The sequence below is a fragment of the Ornithorhynchus anatinus genome, chromosome X1, assembly GCF_004115215.2.
Source record: "Ornithorhynchus anatinus isolate Pmale09 chromosome X1, mOrnAna1.pri.v4, whole genome shotgun sequence".
Taxonomy (NCBI): domain Eukaryota; kingdom Metazoa; phylum Chordata; class Mammalia; order Monotremata; family Ornithorhynchidae; genus Ornithorhynchus; species Ornithorhynchus anatinus.
In genome coordinates this window covers 2,225,043-2,246,708 of record NC_041749.1, presented here as the reverse complement: position 1 = coordinate 2,246,708, position 21,666 = coordinate 2,225,043, and positions in this window count along the sequence as shown.

The window sequence follows — 21,666 nt, the reverse complement described above, 5'->3', positions numbered from 1 at the left end:
CTCTGGTTGAACACATTCATTCATTCAATTTAATCACATTTATTGAGCACTTACTGTGTGCAGAACAGTTTACTAAGCACTTGCAAAGTACAATTCAGCAAGAGAGAGAGACAATTCCTGCCCACCAAAGGCTCAGAGTCTAGAAGGGGGAGAGACAGATATCAAAACAAGTAAACAGGCATCAATAGCGTCAATATAAATAGAATTACGGATTTATATATATATATATATATATATACATCAAAACTAGTAACCAGTCATTAGTCATAAATAAATAAATAGAATTATAGGTATGAACATATAACATAAGTGCCGTGAACCTGGGGTTGGGGGGGAGAGTAAAGCAAAGGGATCGAGCCAGGGAGAGGGGAGGGGGAGCTGAAGAATGAAAGAGGGCTTAGTCTGGGAAGGCCTCCTGGAGGTGGAGAGCCTTCACTAGGGACACAGTCCCTTGGACTATTTCAATTGGAGGGACACAGTCCCTGTCCCATGTCCCCCATGTAGAGAAGCAGCGTGGCTCAATGGAAAGAGCCCGGGCTTGGGAGTCAGAGGTCATGGGTTCGAATCCCGGCTCCGCCACTTGTCAGCTGTGTGACTGTGGGCAAGTCACTTCACTTCTCTGTGCCTCAGTTACCTCATCTGTAAAATGGGAATTAAGACTGTGAGCCCCACATGGGACATCCTGATTCCCCTGTGTCTACCCCAGTGCTTAGAACAGTGCTCGGCACATAGTAAGCACTTAACAAATACCAACATTAATTAAGTAATTAATGTGGGGCTCACAGTCTCAAGCCCCATTACAGAGATGAAGTAACTTAGGCATAGAGAAGTGAAGTGACTTGCCCAAGGTCACACAGCAGACACACATTGGAGCTGGGATTAGACCCCATGACCTTCTGACTCCCAGGCCCATGCTGCTTCTACTGAAGTCTTCCAACAACCATCATTATGAATCTTTTATTTATATTAATGTCTTCCTCCCCCTCTGGACTGCAGGCTTGTGTTCAGTTGTACTTCCCAAGCTTAGTACAGGGCTCTGCACACAGTAAGTGCTCAGTAAATATGAATGAATGGGTGAATGAATGGTGGGCAGGTAATGAGTCTATTAACACCGTTGTATGGTACTCTCCCAAGTGTTTAGGACAGTGTCCCGCACCCAGTAAATAAATATCTCTTATGATGATTCCAGTGCTCTTCACCTTGTAAGTGCTCAATAGATGCTACTGAGATGAGGATGAAGAAGAAAGAAGAACTGCCCTGAGTCCTGAATGAAAGAAGGTGCTTGATTCTGGAACTACATTTCACCAATCTTTGAAATTCAGTGGTGATAATGTTCCTCAACCCCTCTCAGGGTCACACCTGGAAGGTTTCCAGTACCCTACCAGTCTCGACTATGGGAGAGAGAGTCAAGCGAGGCATATCCATTCCATTGCTAGCTTGGGCAGTGGCTAGCGAGTGGAAGGCAATCTACCACAAGTCAAAACTCACCCGTGCAGGGCAGCAGCAGCCCAGGAGAGTCGAGGGTGGAGGCTGAGGTTTACTGCCCGGAAGGAGGTCATGGTAAACCACTTCTGTAGTTTTACCAAGAAAACACTATGGGTCCACTACCAGAGCGATCGCTGATGGAGGTGGAGCGTTCTGGGAGGGCCGTGTCCGTGGCATCACTATGGCTCGGAGACGGCTCGACGGCATAAGACAACACAGTGTTCCTCAAGAGCTTCAGGTCAGCCCTGTTCACCAAATTCATCTTGCAACCCAAATTGCATGGTCAACAAATACTTTTTTCATTTTCTTCCTCAACTGTTCACTGATGAACTACATCCACAGTGTCTCCTCAGTCAGTGGGGACTGAAGAGGGAAGAGACCTGGCCCCTCGGTGATCAGTACGGGCAGCTCCAAAGTCGCTGCACATTTCAGTCACACTCCGTTTTCCTTTGACAGCACAGCGCAGGAGAAATCTGGCTGTTGCTTCAGCGAGAAGAAATAAGGGTTTTACCGAACCCAAGCCACTTTAGCAATTTAAAGATACTCGAGGAGATTTTTGCAAAAGCAGGGAACTGTTCCCCAATCACCATTTACCAAGGTTATCAATCAGAATATAAGGGCTTCAGAGACCAGTCCATCTGCAGTCCCCAAGGACAGGAGAGAGAAAATGACTTCGCCTCCTTGTCACACTTGCACAGTGGATTTTAAAAAAAGGAGTTCAAAAGTCCATGGGCAAGCTCTAGGTGTTTTGGTTTGACAGAGGATTTACAGCTAAGCTGGTAGTCACTGCACCATTTCCACTCTGCAGTTGCACAGCATATGTAACAAGGCAAGAGACCTCTGAGGACATGTACACATGTCAGACGCTGACAGCTTCTCAAGGTGAGGGGCGGAGAGCAAGCGGAGTTGGCAGAAGCATGGAAAAAAAATTGGAAAAAAAACCCCGAACCATAAAAAAATGAATGAATTTCTAAGATGCAAGTCTTCTGAGTGGACCTCTTCTTATAGTGTATTCTTTTCTTAATCCTATTTGGATCGATGTTAGGCTGTTGGAAAGATGAGCTTTATAGATGAGGACTCTCAGTATTGGAGGGAAAAACAGCATTATCTTAAGGGTATACTTGACTACAGTCAACTCTCGTCGCAAAGAAAAGGCTTCCATCATGTCTTTGTGCTAATTAATCAATTCATTCCATCCATTCACTGTAGCACTGAAAATTCTATGAACAAAATAAGGAATAAATATGCTTTCAAGAAAGGTCCCAATTTAAGTGAACCACTGTTACATTTATGTACATATATGTAATTTATGTTAACGTCTGTTCCACCCCCAGAACTGTAAACTCACTGTAGGCAGGGAATGTGCCCGTTTATTGTTACAGTGTATGCTCCTCAGCACTTAGCACAGTGCCCTGCACACTGTAAGTGCTCGATAAATGACTGAACATCAATTCATTAGTGTTGTTTATTGAGCACTTCTTTTGTGCAGAACACGGTACTAAGTTCATAGCACTGTACCTAACCAATGATGGAATTCCCCTATGAGAGAGAGAGAGACAGTGTGTTTTCTGTCAACCCCCCTTGGCCCCAAGGGACATACTGGGAAAGGGTACAATGTGGCTAAATGAATGGACCATGGACCTGGGAGCCAAAAGGATCTGGGTTCTAATCTTAGCTCTGCCCACTCATCTGCAGTGTGACCTTGGGTAAGTCACTTCACTTCTCCCAGCTTCAGTTACTTCACCTGTGAAATGGGGTGAAGACTGAGCCCCAGATGGGACATGACTGAGCCAACTTGACAAACCTGGATCAGTCCCAGTACTTAGTACAGTCCTTGGTGCATAGTAACCACTTGACGAATATTATAAAAAGGGCTGTGTGTTTAGCTGATCTGTGAATTGGAATACAGGAGGAATTTGAAGTCTCTGGGCTTTTTTTGTTTATCCCCTCCTGGACCACTTTTAGCATCCCAAAGCTTCCTTAGGTCCTCACTTTCTCCCCTTCCCCACCCTTTAAAGCCCAATTTAGTCCTGTGTATCCACAAGCAACCTCAAGAAACTCTATTGGAACGTTCCCTGGTTCCGGAACAAAGACCCGGGAGGATTTTAGAGCGAGGCCGAGCGAACCGTGCCACAGCGGTGCTAAAAGCAGACAAGGACACACAAGGGTCAGTACGGCAGAGGGAATGCAGAGACCTTTTATTCCACTCTACAGACTGCACGTCAACTCCAGCTAACGTGTGCCGCTGTTCACTGGGGGATCAGGCAAGAGGGTGTGGATGATTACACACAACTCACAGTGTGCATCTTCCTGAAGGGGGGAAAAGTCAGCGTCCTAAGATGGAGAAGGTTTGTGGCTTTGGCTGTTCCAGTGTTGGAGAGACAGCACTTGTGTTCAATCAATCAGTGATATTTATTGAGCGCTTACTGTGGGCAGAGCAGGGTACTAAAAGCTTGGGAGAGTTCAATAAAACAAAATTAGCAGGCGCGTTCCCTGCCCATAATGAGCTTACCGTCTAGAGGGGGAAAGGGTCATTAATATGAATGAATAATCTATACTATATAATTTAAAGATATGTACGTAAGTGCTTGTAGGGTTGGGGGTGGGGTGAGTAGCAGATGTCCAAAGGACACCGATCCAAGTGCCTAGATGATACAGAAAGGAGAGAGAGCCAGGGAAAAGAGGGCTTAATTGGAGAAGGCCTCTTGGACAAGGGTGAGTGAATTATAGTTTTGGGGGAAGGCGTGGGAAAGGGGTTGGCAGCGAGATAAACAAGATTGCAGCTCGGTGAGTAGGCGCGTAAACTGGTGCGAAAGGACCGGAGATGTTGGCGAAGCTGTAGTTGGTTAGTGAAGTGAGGTAGGATGGGGCAAGTTGATTTCGTGCTTTAAAGCCAAAGGAAAGGAGTCTCTGCTTGATGCGGAGGCGAATGATCAGTGGCTGGAGGTTTATAAGGAGTGGGGAAAACATGGATTGAGCGTTTTTGCTGTTAAAAGTTCCATGCAGCAAAGTGAAGTGTGGATTGGAGTGGGGAGGGACAAGAGGCCGGGAGATCTGCAAGGAAGGAGATGCGGTAGTCGAGGTGGGATAGGATAAGTGAAGCAGCGTGGCTTAGTGAAAGATTATGGGCTTGGGAGTCAAGGGAGCTAGGTTCTAATCCTGGCCCTGCCCCTTGTCTGCTGGGTGACCTTGTGCAAGTCACTTCCCTTCTCTGGGCTTCAATTACCTCATCTGTAAAATGGAGATTAAGACTGTGAGCCCCACGTCGTCCCACATGGGGCAGATTACTTTGTATTAGCACTTAGAACAGGGCTTGGCCCATAGTAAGCACTTAATAAGTATCATAATCATTATCTTTATTATTATTTGGATCAACATGGTAGCAATTTGAATGAAGAGGAAAGAAAGGATTTTAGCAATAATGTGAAGGTAGTTCTGACAAGATTTGGTGACAGATTGAATATGTGGGTGGAATGAGAGACGAGTTGAAGACAACGCCAGGTTTACAGGCTTGTGAGGCAGGGAGTATGGTAGCGCTGCCTACAGTGATGGGAACGTCAAGCAGAGGACAGGGGTTGCGAGAGAAGATGATGAGATCTGTTTTGGACACATTAAGTTGGAGATGTCAGTGGGATATCAAGTAGAAAAGTCTTGAAGTCCAGAGGAAATGTGAGACTGCAGAGAGGGCGAGAGATCAGGGCTGGAGACGTAGAGAAGCAGCACGGTATAGTGGATAGAGCACAGGCCTGAGAGTCAGAAGGTCATGGGTTCTAATCCTGGCTCCGCCACCTCTCTGTTGTGGGACCTTTGCTACGTCACTTCACTTCTCTGTGCCTCAGTTACCTCATCTGGAAAATGGGGTTTGAGACTGTCAGCCCCATATGGCACAGACTCTGTGTCCAACCTGATAAGCTTGAATTCACCCCGGTACTTAGTAGAGGGCCTGGCACATAGTCAGTGCTTAACCAATAACCATAATTATTATAATTAGATTTGGTAATCATCTGCATAGAGATGGAAATTGAAGCCATGGGAGAGAATGAGTTCTCCAAGGGAGTGGGTGTAGAGGGAGAATAGAAGGAGCCCCAGAACTGAGCAGTGAGGAAGCCCTATTCTCAGGAATCGGAAATCAGAGAAGGAGGCTGCAAAGAGACTGAAAAGGAACAGTTTATTATTAGCAGTAGTAATAATAACAATAATGACATTTGTTAAGCACTTACTACGTTTCAAGCACCGCACTAATTACTAGGGTAGATAAAATGATTGTGGTATTCGTTAATGCTTACTATGTGCCAAGCACCGCACTAAGCGCTGGGGTCTTGTCTTGTTTTATGCTGATGAGTCGTCTCCGCCCCATAGCGACCCACATCTCCCCCAGAATGTCCCACCTTCACCTGCAAGCATTCCGGTCATGTACCCATAGAGTTTTCTTGGTAAAAACATGGAAGTGGTTTACCGCTGTCTTTTTCCGAGCAGTAAAATTGAATCTCCACCCTCGCCTCTCTCCCATGCTGCTGTTGCCCGGCACAGGTGAGTTTTGACTTGTAGCAGATTGCCTTCCACTCACTAACCACCGACCCAGCTAGGAATGGAATGGGTAGGCCTCCGCTTGACTCTCCCTCTCGTAGTCAAGAATGGTAGAAGACTGGAACTCTTCAGGTGCGACCCCGAGAGGGGGAGCGCTGGGGTAGATACCCGTAAATCAGGTCCCAGATGGGGCTCACCATCTTCGTAGCGGGGAGAACAGGTATTGAATCCCTCCTTTGCAGATGAGAGAACTGAGGTGCAGAGGAGGTAGACAACTTGCCCAAGGTCACACAGCAGCTAAGTAGCGGAGCTGGGACTAGAACCCAGATCCTCTGACTCCCAGACACATTGTCTTTCCTCAAGGTCGTGCTGCTTCTCGAGAGGCATATCAGGTCCTCTCCCACATGGGCCTCGCAGTCTGCTGACCTGACCCTCTTCTCAGTGATTCTATTTAGGAATATCTTCTCACTCCAGTTGGGGAGAGAGTAGTCTAGCTGCCCCCCACATCACCTGCCTCACAGATCTCAAATCAGCTTCACCAAAGGGCCTGTCCCAGGGGACCTTAATCTTATGTTGTGAGAGCAGAAAGAATAATGAATAAAATTAAAATGATGCCACAGAACCCCCGTGAAACAGAAGGTCCCAACTCCAACCCTAAAAGCAGTAGCGGAGGTGGGGGGGACGTCCCGGAATTTCTGCTGCTTTATGGGATCCAGACTGTGGGAGAATAATAATGATGGCATTTGTTAAGCGCTTACTATGGGCAGAGCACTGTTCTAAGCGCTGGGGGTATACAAGGTGATCGGGTTGTCCCACGTGAGGCTCACAGTCTTCATCCCCATTTTACAGATGAGGTAACTGAGGCACAGAGAAGAAGCTAAGTGACTTGCCCAAAGTCACACAGCTGACAAGCGGCGGAGCCGGGATTTGAACCCATGACCTCTGACTCCCCAGCCCGTGCTCTTTCCACTGTGCCATGCTGCTTTTCCAATTGCTTGGGATGCCAAGGAGGGAGCCATCACCAACGCAGCCTCAGCAAAAACGACTCCACGATCCATACGCTGCTGTCAGCCGAGCAAATGTTACGTCAACCACTCCTCGCAGCTTCCCTTGATCCTACAAAAGCCGGCCACGACTAGCACATCAGGCTAAGGGACCTGCAGGTTTGTGGACTGTGCAGGGAAGAGAGAACTAAAGTACGCACACACGCACACACTTCAGACTAATGCAATCGCAGCATGCTTTCCTAACAGTACTTGACATTTACTAAGCTTTTCTCCCAAGAAATGTTTTGCTAATTTTCTCAGTACCTCGCGAAGTGGGTCACAGATTTCACAGCATCTTCTCTTGAGCTGGTAGAGATATTTAGCTTCAGACGGTTGCCTCTACCACCGTAATTAAACAGTTCTCTCAAGAATCTTGGCCTGGCACATCTGGTCCTTTACAAAATGACCAAATTCAGAAGTCAAAGTACAATTTCACCGGGGATCATTTTTTCTGCTTTGCTTCCCCTGGACCCAAGAGAGTAAGCAGTGAGTCCACACAATAAATTGGGAAGAGAAGTCTAAGCTCCTTGAGGCCAGGGATTGCGTCTACTAACTCTACTGAACCTTCCTAAGCTCTCGGTGCAGTGCTCTGCACAGGATTGGTGTTCAATAAATGATATTGATTTGATGAAAACTGAGGAGCTCAGAAAATAAACAGGTCCACACATTCCATACAATCAAAATTATTTCTTTAGTTCAGACAACTGGGTGTATCATTTAATTTCTGTGCCTTCTTTGGTTTGAAAGATTTCTAATGGCACACTGAACTAGAATTGAGAGTAGTGATGTATTTACTTATATCCCTAATAGCGTAGAACCATGTTAGTGACATCACCTCATAGCTATAGATCGTAAGATTTGAAGTGTTTTAAATCTAAATTAAAATGGTACTTAATCACCAGTCCTTAAGGTTGGCGACAATCCCGCATCACAAATATAATTTGTTCATTAGACGATTTCTTTAAGAAGCCATGTGGCCTAATTATTCAATGACATTTATTGCAGAGCACTACTCTAAGTGCTTGAAAAAATATAATACCATAAGATTAGCAGACAATTCCTGCCCTCTAGGAGCAGTGGAAAGAGCACAGATCTAGAAGTTAGAACTCCTGAGATCTCATTCTGACTCCATCACTTGCCCGCTGCGCGACCTTGGGCAAGTCACTTAACATCAAGGAAGCAGCGTGGCTCAGTGGAAAGAGCCTGGGCTTCAGGGTCAGAGGTCACGGGTTCGACTCCCGGCTCTGCCACCTGTCAGCTGTGTGACTGTGGGCAAGTCACTTTACTTCTCTGTGCCTCCATTACCTCATCTGTAAAATGGGGATTAACTGTGAGCCTCATGTGGGACAACCTGATTACCCTGTATCTGCCCCAGCGCTTAAAACGGTGCTCCGCACATAGTAAGCGCTTAACAAATACCAACGTTATTATTATTATCTTTCTCCATTCCCCAATTTATAAAATTAATCAATCACTGGTATTTATTGTGCATTTATTGCTTGCAGAGCCCTGTACTAAGTGCTTGGGGTAGCTCAATTCAACATGATACCTGCATGGTGTAGCGGATAGAGCACGGGTCCGGGAGTCAGACGGTCATGGGTTCAAATCCTGTTGCTGCCATGGGTTCTGACAAAGTCACTTCATTTCTCTGTGCCTTACGTCCCTCATCTGTAAAATGGGGGTTGACACAGTCAATTCCAAATGGGACAGAGACTGGGTCCAACTGGATTTGCTTGTATCCATCTCATCTCTTAGTACAGTGCCTGGCACATAGTAAGTGCTTAACAAACACCTTCATCATCATCATCATCATTCGAGGAGGCAGACATTAAAATAAAATATGGAAAGTGGAAATGCGAGTGTAAGTATATGTGCATATGTGCTATGGAACTGAGGGTGAATACCACCTGCGTAGGCCGTGTGCACAGGCCGTGCAATGGGGAGGGAAAAATCATGGCTCAGTCAGGAAAAGCCATTTGGAAAAGATGTAATTAGAGGAGGGCGCTGAAGAGGATGATGGTCTGTAGGAAGAAGGCTTCAGGCCAGAGTTTCAGCCCATTGACGAGGGTCAGCATTGAGAAAAATGATATTGAGGTACAGTGACTAGGCTGACATTACAGGAGTGTAGTGTGCAGGCTGGGTTGTAATAATAATAATAATAATGATGGTATTTAAGCATTTACTATGTGCCAAGCACTGGGGTAGATACAAGGTAATCAGGTTGTCCCACGTGGGGCTCCGAGACTGAATCCCCATTTTACAGATGAGGGAACTGAGGCACAGAAAAGTTAAGTGACTTGCCCGAAGACACAGAACTGATAAGTGGCAGACCCCGGGATTAGAACCCATGACTTCTGACTCCCAAGCCTGGACTCTATCCACTAAGCCATGCTACTTCTCTGAAGTAGCAGGAAATCAGGGAAGAGAGAGAGAGAGAGCTGACTGAGTACCACAGAGCTGACGGCTAGGGTCCTCAGTTTCTTACGGAGGTGGATGGGCGACGACTGGAACATTTTGAAAACTGGGGTTAAGTACTTGTTTTCCCTCCTTCTTAGACTGGGAACCCCAGGTGTGATAGGGATTGCTTACAGTGGGGATACCCTAGCCCGTAGTACAGTACTTGCCATATAGTAAGCATTTACCAAGTCAAATTATCGTACATATCCAAGAGCCCTCCTAAACAGAATTCCCACTCATATGAGATGGAGGAAGAGGACTATCCCTGTATTCATCTCCTCGACATGACAAAAACTGCCTGGGCTTCCTACTAAAAGTTCAATAGCCAGCCTAAAGTGAGCCGCATTAAGCTCGCCTCCCTGGCCAGATGACTACATCCAAAAGAAGTCTCTCTATGTTTACCTATCCGTAACTAAACCAATAAAGCCCTTTCGGACAATCAATGAAGCAACGATTTCGTTGAGGGCCTGCCACTTATAGGATCCGCTAGGTATTTGCAAGGATATAAGAGAGCGGACATGATCCCTGCCATCAGTGAGTTTGCAGCCTAGCAAGGGAGGCAGGTACCGAAGAATATTATACTCGGGAAGAAGGCTACGGTGTAAGAGATCGGCACGTAAGGGTTACGGTTGGGAGCTCTCAAATACGAGTGGCCCCAAAGTGCTGATGATGACAGTTGAAGGATAGAAAGCGTGGAGATGAGCGATGAATCAGGGAGAGGCTGCTGGCGGAGATGACATTCGAGAAGGGCTGTGGGATATGTAGGGCGACGGAGTACCTCGTTCTGTTGGGAGTTCAACATAGAGAGAGCCCAAGGGAGAGTATCCTGCGAGACGCTCTTGGTTCACTTCCCCCCCTTAGCCTTACTTATGTTCCCCCTCCATCGCCCACCTTTAAGGAAGGGGTCCCGCCCTCCCACCCCAATCCTCCCCAGGCGCCTCTTCTCAACCGTCAGCCCCACGACAGCGGGAACCCCATGCTCCGACTCCCTTCTGTCCGGATTCTGGGGGTGGTCCGCCCGGGGTCTCGTGGCGGTTACAGTTTGGCGTAGTGGATAAACCACACGCCTGGGAGTCAGAAGGCCACAGAGGTTCTAATCCCGGCTCCACCACTTGTCTGCTTTATGACCTTGGACAGATCATTTCACTTTTCTGAGCCTCACTTACCTACCTCATCTGTAAAATAGGGATCGAGACTGTGAGCCCCACGTGGGTTAGGGACTGGGTCCAACCTGATTTGCTTGGACCCACCCCAGCGCTTAGTACAGTGCTTGGCACATGGTAAGTACTTAATAGCACAGTTATTATTACTGTTTTATCTATAACAGGAGATCTAGAACCCTTTCCAAATCCTGATGCCCAGAGTTCAAGTACCAGACCTCGCCTGGCGCATCCCCATCAGGAGAAGCCGAGGCTGAAGCCAGCGACCACAGTTTGGCCTAGTGGTAAGAGCCCGGGCTTGGGAATCAGAGGTCATCGGTTCTAATCCCAGCTCTGTCACTTAGCTGTGTGACTTTGGGCAAGTCACCTCACTTCTCTGGGCCTTAGTTACCTCACCTGTAAAGCGAGGATTAAGATTGTGAGTCCTATGTCGGACAACCTGATTACCTTGTACCTACCCCAGCGCTTAGAACAGTGCTTGGCACATAGTAAGCGCTTAACAAATACTATCTTCATCATTATTATTAGAAGCAGCGTGGCTTATCAGAAAGAGCGAGGGCTTGGGAGTGAGAGGCCGTGAGTTCCAAACCCGCTTTCGCCACTTCTCAGCTCTGTGACCTTGGGCAAGTAACTTAACTTCTCTCTGCATCAGTTACCTCTTCTGGAAAATGGGGATTAAGACAGTGAGCCCCATGTGGGACGACTTGATTACCTACCTTGCATCTCTCCCGGGGTTTAGAACAGTGCTTGGCCCATAGTAAGCACCTAACAAATGCCATCGTTATTACTATTATTATTTGCTGCAGACTCAAATGGATGGCCTGGCTACCAATGGAAGGCCATGGAAGATTTGTGTCTGCATGAATGTTTGGGGCAGGGGATACATAAATGGCCAAAACAATAAAAGGCCAGATTGGTAGACAACATGTGCTCAGCACCTGGACCCACAGACGTGTGCTGGGACCTCCAGGGAAGGTGGGGGAATAAAGGCATTTGGACTGGAATGAGCTGCTCTTCCACGTGCTTTCTATGCTTTGCTTCTCCCGAGAGTGGTAGCCCTCTTCTCCTCCCTGACTGACCTTGCCCCAGAAGTAAAAAATACCTTTTCAGACTCCCTGATCTTGAATTTTTGTTTCAGGACTCTGGTGTGCACCGCAACTCATTCCTCTTTAGCTGAACTCTGGGGAGGGCTGAGGACATTTAGCGAGAAGTCTGCAGACAGTAACCTTTTCTGTCTGGACACATGGTGGTTCGCTTTTCCAAGTGGATATTTAGCACACACTGTAATAATAATAATGTTGGTATTTGTTAAGCCCTTGCTATGTGCCAAGCACTGTTCTAAACACTGGGGAGATACAGGGTAATCAGGTTGTCCCATGTGAGGCTCACAGTCTTAATCCCCATTTTACAGAAGAGGTAAGTGAGGTACAGAGAAGTGAAGTGACTTGCCCAAGGTCACACAGCTGAGAAGTGGCAGAGGCGGGATTAGAACCCACATCCTCTGACTCCCAAGCCTGTGCTCTTGGGGCAGATACGAGATGATCTGGTTGGACCCAGCCTCTATTGATCAATCAATGGTATTTGTTTTGCGCAGAGCCCTGTTCTAAGTGCTTGAGAGAGTTTGATACAACAGAATTAACAGACACGTTCCCCGTCCGTAATCGGGAGGTATTTTTAAGGAACTCATTCTCCTCCATTTTCTCCCTTGAAATTTACATTTCTCAATCCAATAGAACGTACAACTTTCTCAAGGCAAAAGCAAAGGGTTCTGTGGTCCTCCTTTACTCCCGCCTCAAGAAGACTAATAAAATTAAGCAATCATCTATCAGCTGGAAAAGGTTTCAGCTTTAGCTAATGTTCTCCGCTGCAGAAAAGTACTGAAGAGCAAAGTAAAAGCCTCAGTATTTATAAATGTCAAGGCCAAAGAAGCATTCATTCTAGTAGCGGGAGATCTATATCCCTCTCCAAATCCTCACGGTCACTTTTTATTGCCACAAAGTTACATTGGACGGATTCATCATCAAACTTGAATTAAAGTGCCTAGGAGTTTTAAAGCATATTACTAATCAAGCCGTTAACCACGTTGTGGCCTAATAGTCTGTGTCTTTTTCATTTAGAAACACGCCCTTCCCGGGACCGGCTACCCGATATGAGCTTGCCCGGATATAATGCATCCTGATGAGTTAGGAGATGTCTTTCACTGCAAGCTGTATTTTCTACAAGCCTGTTGTCAAGCAGGAAAGAAAGTGCTGTCATTAGCACCTAGAGAATGCCCTCACCATCATATATTCCATTTTTGCAAAAAAAGTGGTGAAATGCATTTGCTCAGCTAGCAATAAATGAACACGGAGAAGTGGCAAATGTTTCTCTGGCTCTTCTATAAAATAGAGGGAAGTTTCCACGCCAGTCTATTGTGATGATTAGAGCCCTGAGAATGGAGTCCCCATCTTCTGAAAAGAATGATGAGAACAATCTGCAGTGACTCCTTGCAAGATGTCACTGCCATTTGGTGATCTAATTGGCCCCTCAGGGCCATTTCCATGTTTCCTTCAGAGGTAACACAAAAAAAAATGCAAAAAGGGTTTCATTTCTTCTGCCTCAAAGTGACAGGGTGCATTAATTATGCAGACATCATGTGAGTGAATGGCAATCTTTTCCAAGGCAAATCAACATGCAAAACAGTCAGAGAAACTGTCACAAATGACAACAAATGCAAATGGTAGAATTTACAAAACAGCTTAAAAGCCTAAACTCCTTGACTTTATGCAAATGGTCTAGGATCCCAGAGAGGCTAGCCCATTAGCTTTTATGGGAAAAAGCAGGTGACATATATGGATCAGAAGAGGCAAATGTCTACTCTCACGGAGAACAACTCAAAAAACAAAATATTTTAGTGGAATCGTCCAGCAACACAAAGCCAAAATGCTGGAGGATTCATCGCCCCATCTCTCGAATCAACTCATTTCTTTCTTTCAAAGGAATTCTTCTTTTAAAGGGACCCCAAGGAAAACGAGAGAAAACGATGATTTTCAGGTCAAGGGGGGAAATATTGCTTATTCAGCACTCCATTTCTGAAGAATCCTGGGAGCGTTTAAATGTGTTTTACCAGAAGAACAAAAGAAACGTACAGTTTGGACGAAAGATGTTCATCGATCCGATCTTCCAGATGTGTACTTGGCAAACCTAGATTTTTGCTATGAAATGGAAATAGGCTCGAGAAAAATAATCTAAACCAATTGGCCCTGATAAAATGGTGCAGGAGCTTGGAAATCGACCCTTCATCTTCATGGTTTGCTTTCGGGATTCTCAAAAACCCGGATAACCAGAAGACAGTGAGAAAAGTTGGGGTGATACCATGTGACATAATGTTATCTACTGAGCTCTGGAGAGAATCAGTGGTATTTATCGAGTGCTTAATGTGCTCAAGAGCACGGTACTACATACTTGACAGAGAACAGTTCGATAGAGTTGGTAATAATAATAATAATAATAATAATGTTGGTATTTGTTAAGCGTTTACTATGTGCAGAGCACTGTTCTAAGTGCTGGGGTAGATACAGGGTAATCAGGTTGTCCCACGTGAGGGTCACAGTCTTAATCCCCATTTTAGAGATGAAGTAACTGAGGCACAGAGAAGTTAAGTGATGTGCCCACAGTCACACAGCTGACAAGTGGCAGAGCCGGGTTTCGAACCCATGACCTCTGACTCCCAAGCCCGGGCTCGCTGCTTCTACACGATCACGATCACTGATCTAAAGGAACCTACAGTTGAAAACAAAAAAGATAAAAAAGGTTACTGGCCACGGGAGCCGGTTTGTTCTTTTGATGCTGAAGTGACTGTGAGGCAGGGTACTTAAGGGTCAGCTCAGGGGTAAAATGAGACACATCCTTCCAAGGTCAGTCTTTCCTCACCATGCTGCTCTCCTACTGGACTTGGGAGTCAGAGGTCATGGGTTCTAATCCCACCTCTGCCGCTTGTCAGCTGTGTGATTTTGGGCAAGTCACTTCGCTTCTCTGTGCCTCAGTGACCTCACCGGTAAAATGGGGATTAAGACTGTGAGCCCTATGAAGCACTGGGACCGTGTCCAACGCGATTTGCTTATCTCCAGCCCAGTGCTTAGTACAGTGACTGTCACATAGCAAGCACTTAAATATCATGATTATTATTATATTATGCCCCCACCCAGCCCCACAGCGCTTATGTCCATATCTGTAATTTATTGATTTATATTAATGTCTTCCCAGCTAGACTGTAAACTCATTGTGGGCAGGGAATGTGTCTTATATTTTGCTCTCCCAAGCACTAAGCGCAGTGTTCAGCACACAGTAAGTGCTCAATAAGTTCGATGGGATGAATGAATAGGTCAGAGGTGAGAGGATGGAGAGGGAGGACCCAGGCATATATGGGCTGAGGGATCACTGCGAAGGCAGTTGGGGCCAGGCCAGAGCCCATTTCTAGTTGAGGTCCATGTCAGGCGAGGCCTGGGATGCCTGCTTTTCCTGGACAATCCCAGACGGGCTCTCATACCCACCCATCACCACCCTGCCGGACGTGGCCAGGGGTCCAGAGACAGCAGGGCCCCAAGAGCAACGGGGGAGCATCCAAAGTCAGCCCCGGGATGATGGTGTTCATTTAGCGCTTACTCTGTGCCAAACACTGTAGTAAGCATGGCGACGGATACAAGCAAATTAGGTTGGACACAGTCCCTGTCCCACGTGGGGCTCCAAGTCTCAATCCCCATTTTACAGATGAGGGAACTGAGGCCCAGAGAAGTGAAGGGACTTGCCCAAGGTCACAAGCGGAGCATCCTGTCGGTTAGCGGAGCCCAGTGGGAAGAGGGTCTAACCCTGAGGAATGGCAGGAGTTACCCAAGTGCCAGCCCATCTGATGCCATGTTTTTCCTTCTGCCTGGCCACGGGGGCAAATGGCAAGTGGAGCTGCTCTTGTGTAGCTCCAGACATTGCTCTGCTCTGCCAGTCAATCGATATTTATCAGCATCTCACTGTGTGCAGAGCACTGTAGTAAGCACCTGAGAGTACTCATAATGAGATCAGTCAATCATGTTTATTGAGCGCTTACCGTGGACAGAGCTTTGTACTAAGTGCTTGGGCGAATACAAGGTAACAGAAACATTTCCAGCCCATAACGAGGTTACAGGCTCCCTTGGACTGTGAACCCGACGTGCGACAGGGAATGTGTTCATTCTACATATATTTCAGGTACCCAGTCCATGTTACAGTCCTTGGCGTAGCGAGCCTTTAACGAATATCTCGGTGAATATCACTCTCATTTCTTCTGAATACCTCGTCCCCCAAGTGTCAACTTGCAATCAATTGCTTGTTTCAAACCATCCAAACTTTTCCAGAATTACCAGTGAGTATCTAGGAACCTGAGGCCCATGGCTAAAACAGTAGCTGCTGTTCCAAGACCATACGCCCTCATCTTGATAAATACCTTGAGGAAAAAGAATGATGCTATAAACATTCTGCTACGCTCATTATAGAGGTGTCAATAGCTGACAAGGTAATTGTTATGGGAGATTTCTGCACTTGCAAAGGGCACCAATGCATAAATGTGAAAAAATAATGATTGGACACAACAAACACAGGCTTAGAAAGCTAAATAGGACTACTCTGCTCTTGCTGGGGGACGTGAATCAGCTTGCCTTCACCAGCGTGGTTTTCTGCTGGCTGGAAAAGAGAAAGAAGTGAAGACTAGTCATTAGCAAAATGCCAAATGTTGGTTTAACCCCTGCCTGATGCGATTCGATTTCCGCTGGTGATACAAGCGATACATCTCCAACTGTCTCCCAAACCATGGAGGTGGCTGAAATCGAAACTCTTGAAGAATCAGATGAGTTCCATGGGTCCTTGAAGAACCACTATGGACCATACCTATCGCTTCCAGTCAGGAACAGGTAGGGAACTCTAAAAAGAGTGTAGCGAGCGTAGACCCGGGAGTCAGGAGGACCTGGGTTCTAATCCCAGTTTCATCACTTAGTCTGGTGTGATCTTGGACAGGTCACTCCATTTCTCTGCACCTCGGTTTCCTCATTTGTAAAATGGGAATTAAGACTGTGAGCCCCATGTGGGACATTGACTGTGTCCAACCTGATGAGCCTGTATCTATTCCAGCACTTAGTTCGGGGCCTGGCGCAGAGTAAAACTGAATAAATACCACTTGGGAAAAAAAAAAACAAGAAAAAACATCTGTTTCTATCATCACCCACCCCACCCACCCTGTACCACAGATCACAAGGCTCTATGGAACCTAGCAAGTGAATCGACGTGGGAAGAGCCCGGCCTTTTCTTCCCAATTAAGTGAAGCCCCCCGCCAGAGTTAGCCAAGAAGAAAAGAACTGCCTAATCCCTGATTCGCTGAAAAGGGCAGAAAGGATGTGAATATATTCCTCCATCACCCACATAGACATTTCCCCAACATATGGGACACGGAGGAGCTGCTACAGGATGGCAAAGATGCTATCATCATCACCAGCTTCATTAAGAAAAGTGAGAAGACTGATGGCAGAAACTGTCAAGGAGTCTCCCTACTGCTGGCAAAACCCCACTGACTGCTAGCATTCCCGAATCTCAGCGTAGCTTTAACACAGAACAGCGATTTCGGGAGACACGAGAGAAGACGAGGAGTTCATACCTGGTCCCGGGTCGCCCCTACGAATGAGCCTGCCTGCAATCAGATCAGCCCACCTCCAGAGAATGTAGAAGTGAAGCTTGTCACATCACACTTTTGCCTGGATGGAACACGTGAGGTGGATCGACGGCCACGAGGAAACCAGCAGCTGTTTTGCGGTGAGCACGAATGGGGGAATTGGAAGAAAGGACAGGAGAAATGTGATAAGGAAAATCCATCAGTGGAATTTATTGAGCTCTTACTGAAAGTAGAGCACTGTACGAAGCCCTTGGGAAAGTACGTTAGGCTCAGTGGAAAGACCACGAGCTTGGGAGTCAGAGGTCATGAGTTCAAATCCTTGCTCTGCCACTTGTCAACTGTGTGACTGTGGGCAAGTCACTTCACTTCTCTGTGCCTTAGTTACCTCATCTGTACAATGGGGATTAAGACAGTGAGCCTCACATGGGACAATCTGATTACCCTGTATCTACTCCATCACTTAGAACAGTGCTCTGCACATAGTAAGCGCTTAACAAATACCAACATTATTATTATTATTAGAGTAGGATTTAATTGTAGACATGCCAATATCACAGGTAGGTGGCTGGGAGACTCCAGGGCCAGACTGACCACTTTTGCATGCAGCAAGTAGAAATGAGAAGGTGCATGATCTAGTGGGAAAAGCACGGTCCTGGGAGTCAGAGGACCTGGGTTCTAATTCTGCATCTGGTGATTGTCAGCTGTGTGACCTTACCCAGTCACTTAACTTCTCTGGGCCTCAGTTACCTCATTTGGAAAATGTAAAATGTAATGTAATGTACATTTACATTCTGGGCCAAGTGGGATGATGTAATAAAAGGCAGTACTGAAATAGGGTTTACTGAGCGCCCACTGAGTGGAGTGCACTGAACTACGTGCTTGGGAAGTATGAAATAAGTGACACATTCCCTGGACTCAAGAAGCTTACGTTCAATACCAAGAGGCAGAATCGATGGAAGAAAATACATCCTGCAGATACTAAATACAACAGGGGTATGAAAGGTCTACTGACTCATGCTCTGGAAGAGGCATGGTGGTGGATAAGTCGTGTGGTTCAGCGGGTAGAGCCCGGGTCTGGGTACTAATCCCAGCTCTGCCACGTTTTGTCTGTGAGACCCTGGGCAAATCCCTTAACTGTGTCTCAGTTATTTCATCTGTAAAATAGGGATTAAGGTTGTGAGTAGCAAGTGGGAAATGGATTGGCTCCAACCCGATTAATTTATATCTACGGTGCCTGGAACATAGTAAGCATTTAACAAATTCATGAAAAATAAAATAAAATAAAAAAGGTGGTCAGCAGCCTGACGTCAGCTACGGCACACGATTGAAATATCACCATGATAATAATAATAATTATGGCATTTGATAAGTGCTCACCATGTGCCAAGCACTGTCATCTTAACAAATACCAACATTATTATCTTCTAACCTGACCAGAGGGAATATGTATAATAATAATAATAATGTTGCTATTTAAGCGCTTATTATGTGCAGAGCACTGTTCTAAGCTCTGGGGTAGATACAGAGCAATCAGGTTGTCCCACATGAGGCTCACAGTTAATCCCCATTTTACAGATGAGGTACCTGAGGCACAGAGAAGTGAATTGACTTGCCCACAGTCACATAGCTGACAAGTGGCTGAGCTGGAATTCGAACCCATGACCTCTGACTCCCAAGCCCTGGCTCTTTCCACTGAGCCACGCTGCTTCTCATAATATAAATATAATAAGAGTATTGGTGTTAGGTCTAGTATTGTGATGTTATCCATCCAAATATTTTCTTCTTTATGGCTGAGTACTATTACATCAGTTGAAATTCCACTAAAGATTCTTTTCATAGATTTTTCAATGCTGAATTTAGAGGATCACTAGGCAGTTAACTATCCTATTTACAGCATTTCAATTTCCAAGGTGTATTTCCTTATTTTTAGTGAGTTACTGTTTAGTGAGTTACTGGGAGATTTAAGGTAATGGAAAATATTTGTAGCAAATCATGCTAGTCGAATTAATGGTTGGTTTTAATACGAAATTACCCCTTAATCGTACATTTAATTAGTGATGAATTCCATTGGTTGCAGATATATTGTCTAAAATATCTTCGTTTTTGATATCTTAAAAAAATGAAAGCATTCCTCTAGTCTTTAGTAAACATTTTGAATTAGTAGTTGTAGCATTCTGGATTCTATGAGTCCCTAAATTTTTTCTAGTTTGCACATGTTGAAAAAGCCCCATTACCCACAGTGCATTCTGACGTCCTCATGGTGTCTTGAGTATAAATCTATTTTTCCTAGAAAAAGTGTGTGCCAAGATTCCTGAAAACATTTAGAATGCACAAAACCGAAGGTCTTCTTCTATGTCAGCATATAGAAATCACAGGCAGTTCCACCATCAGTCTATGGACTCTCATTTCTAGAATAATAGATCCTGCCAACTGCTATTAATTTTGCTTCTTTCTCTTCTTGAATCTCATTATGAAGGAAAGATTAGGGAGACTATTTCTGATCTTCCGACCTCCTGCCCCTCCCCACTTCAGTCCATACTTCATTCTCCTGCCCGGATTATCTTTCTACAGAAACATTCAGGACATCACCCCCTTCTTCAAAAATCTCCAGTGGCTGCCCACCCACCTCCATTTCAAGCAAAAACTCCTCACCAGTGGCTTGAAAGCACTTCATCGACTTGTACCCTCCTACCTCACCTCGCTTCTCTCCTTCTCCAATCCAGCCCACACACTCCACTCCTCTGGTGCTAACTTTCTCACTGTGTTTCCATCTCACTTATCTCACCACCGATCCCTGGCCAACTTCCTACCTCTGGCCTGGAACGCCCTCCCTCCTCAAATTTGCCAATCACTCTCCCCCTCCTTCAAAGCCTTCCTGAAGGCTCACCTCCTCCAAGAAGCCTTCCCAGACTAAGACCCCTTTTCCTCATTTCCCCCTCCCTTCTGTGGCACCTCGACCCACCCCTTTGCTCTTTCCCTTTCCCCTCCCCTCCCCATAAAACTTTTGTGTATATCTATAATTCTATTTACTTATATTGATGCCTGTTTACTTGTTTCGATGTCTGTCTCCACCCCACTAGACCGTAAACCCATTATGGACAGGGATTATCTCTCTTTATTGTACTTTCCAAGCACTTACTACAATGTTCTGCACACAGATGCTCAATAAATACAATTGAATGAATGAATGAAAGAAAGATAGAGATAAATATCCCTTATGTCGCTCTATGTCTCTCAGGTCATTGGTTGTGTCTCTGGACAACTGAATCATAGAATCCTCCAGGCATTAATTTATCATCCCATCCTTAAATAATAATAATTATAATATTTGTTAAGCCATTACTGCATCAAAGGCTGTTCTAAGCACTGGGCTAGACCGAGTTAATCAAATTGGACACAGTCCCCATCCCACAAGGGGCTCATAGTTTCAGTAGGAGGGAGCTCAGTTAATGAATCTCCATTTTATAGATGAGGAAACTGAGGCAATGAGAAGTGACACCGTGCCATGGGGCGAGGATCGGAGGATGGGTAAATCACAGCCAGTAATAGGGAATGACTGCTGACCCTAAGCCACCACCGGTGAACATTTCTGACTGAAGAACAACCTATGGCATTTTATGAGGTGGAGAAGTCCAGCAAGAATCCCCCAAAATAAATAAATTAGGGTATGAGCCCCATGTGGGACATGGACTGTGTCCAACCCGATTAAGTTATATCCACGACAGCTCTTAGGACAGTGCCCGCACACAGTGAGCGTTTACCATATACCCTTAAAATAATCTAATAAACGAATGAGTAGCCAGTTGACGTGAACAGTGAAAATCCTAGCAGCTACCTTGACCCGCTGGATCATAGAAGCACAGCATCTACACTGTGCTGCAACAACCTGTCCGATGATATGTTCCATCCTTTGTAGTGTGCTTCATTCTAGCTGACTCGCTCATTACCCTATTATAGAGAAGCGGCGTGGCTCACCGGAAAGAGCGCTGGGAGTCAAAGGTCATGGGTTCGAATCCCGGCTCTGCCACTTGTCAGCTGGGCGACTGTGGGCAAGTCACTTAACTTCTCTGTGCCTCAGTACCCTCATCTGTAAAATGGGGATTAACTGTGAGCCTCACGTGGCACAACCTGATTACCCTGTGTCTACCCCAGCGCTTAGGACAGTGCTCTGCACATAGTAAGCGCTTAACAAATACCAACATTACTGTTATTATTATTATTGTTATTACCCTCTGTGCCCCAGCAGGAACACAACTGGCAAGATGGAGAGAGTGTCGAGAGGCACCGGGCCAACCACTACCAGTTCAGTAGTCAATACCCT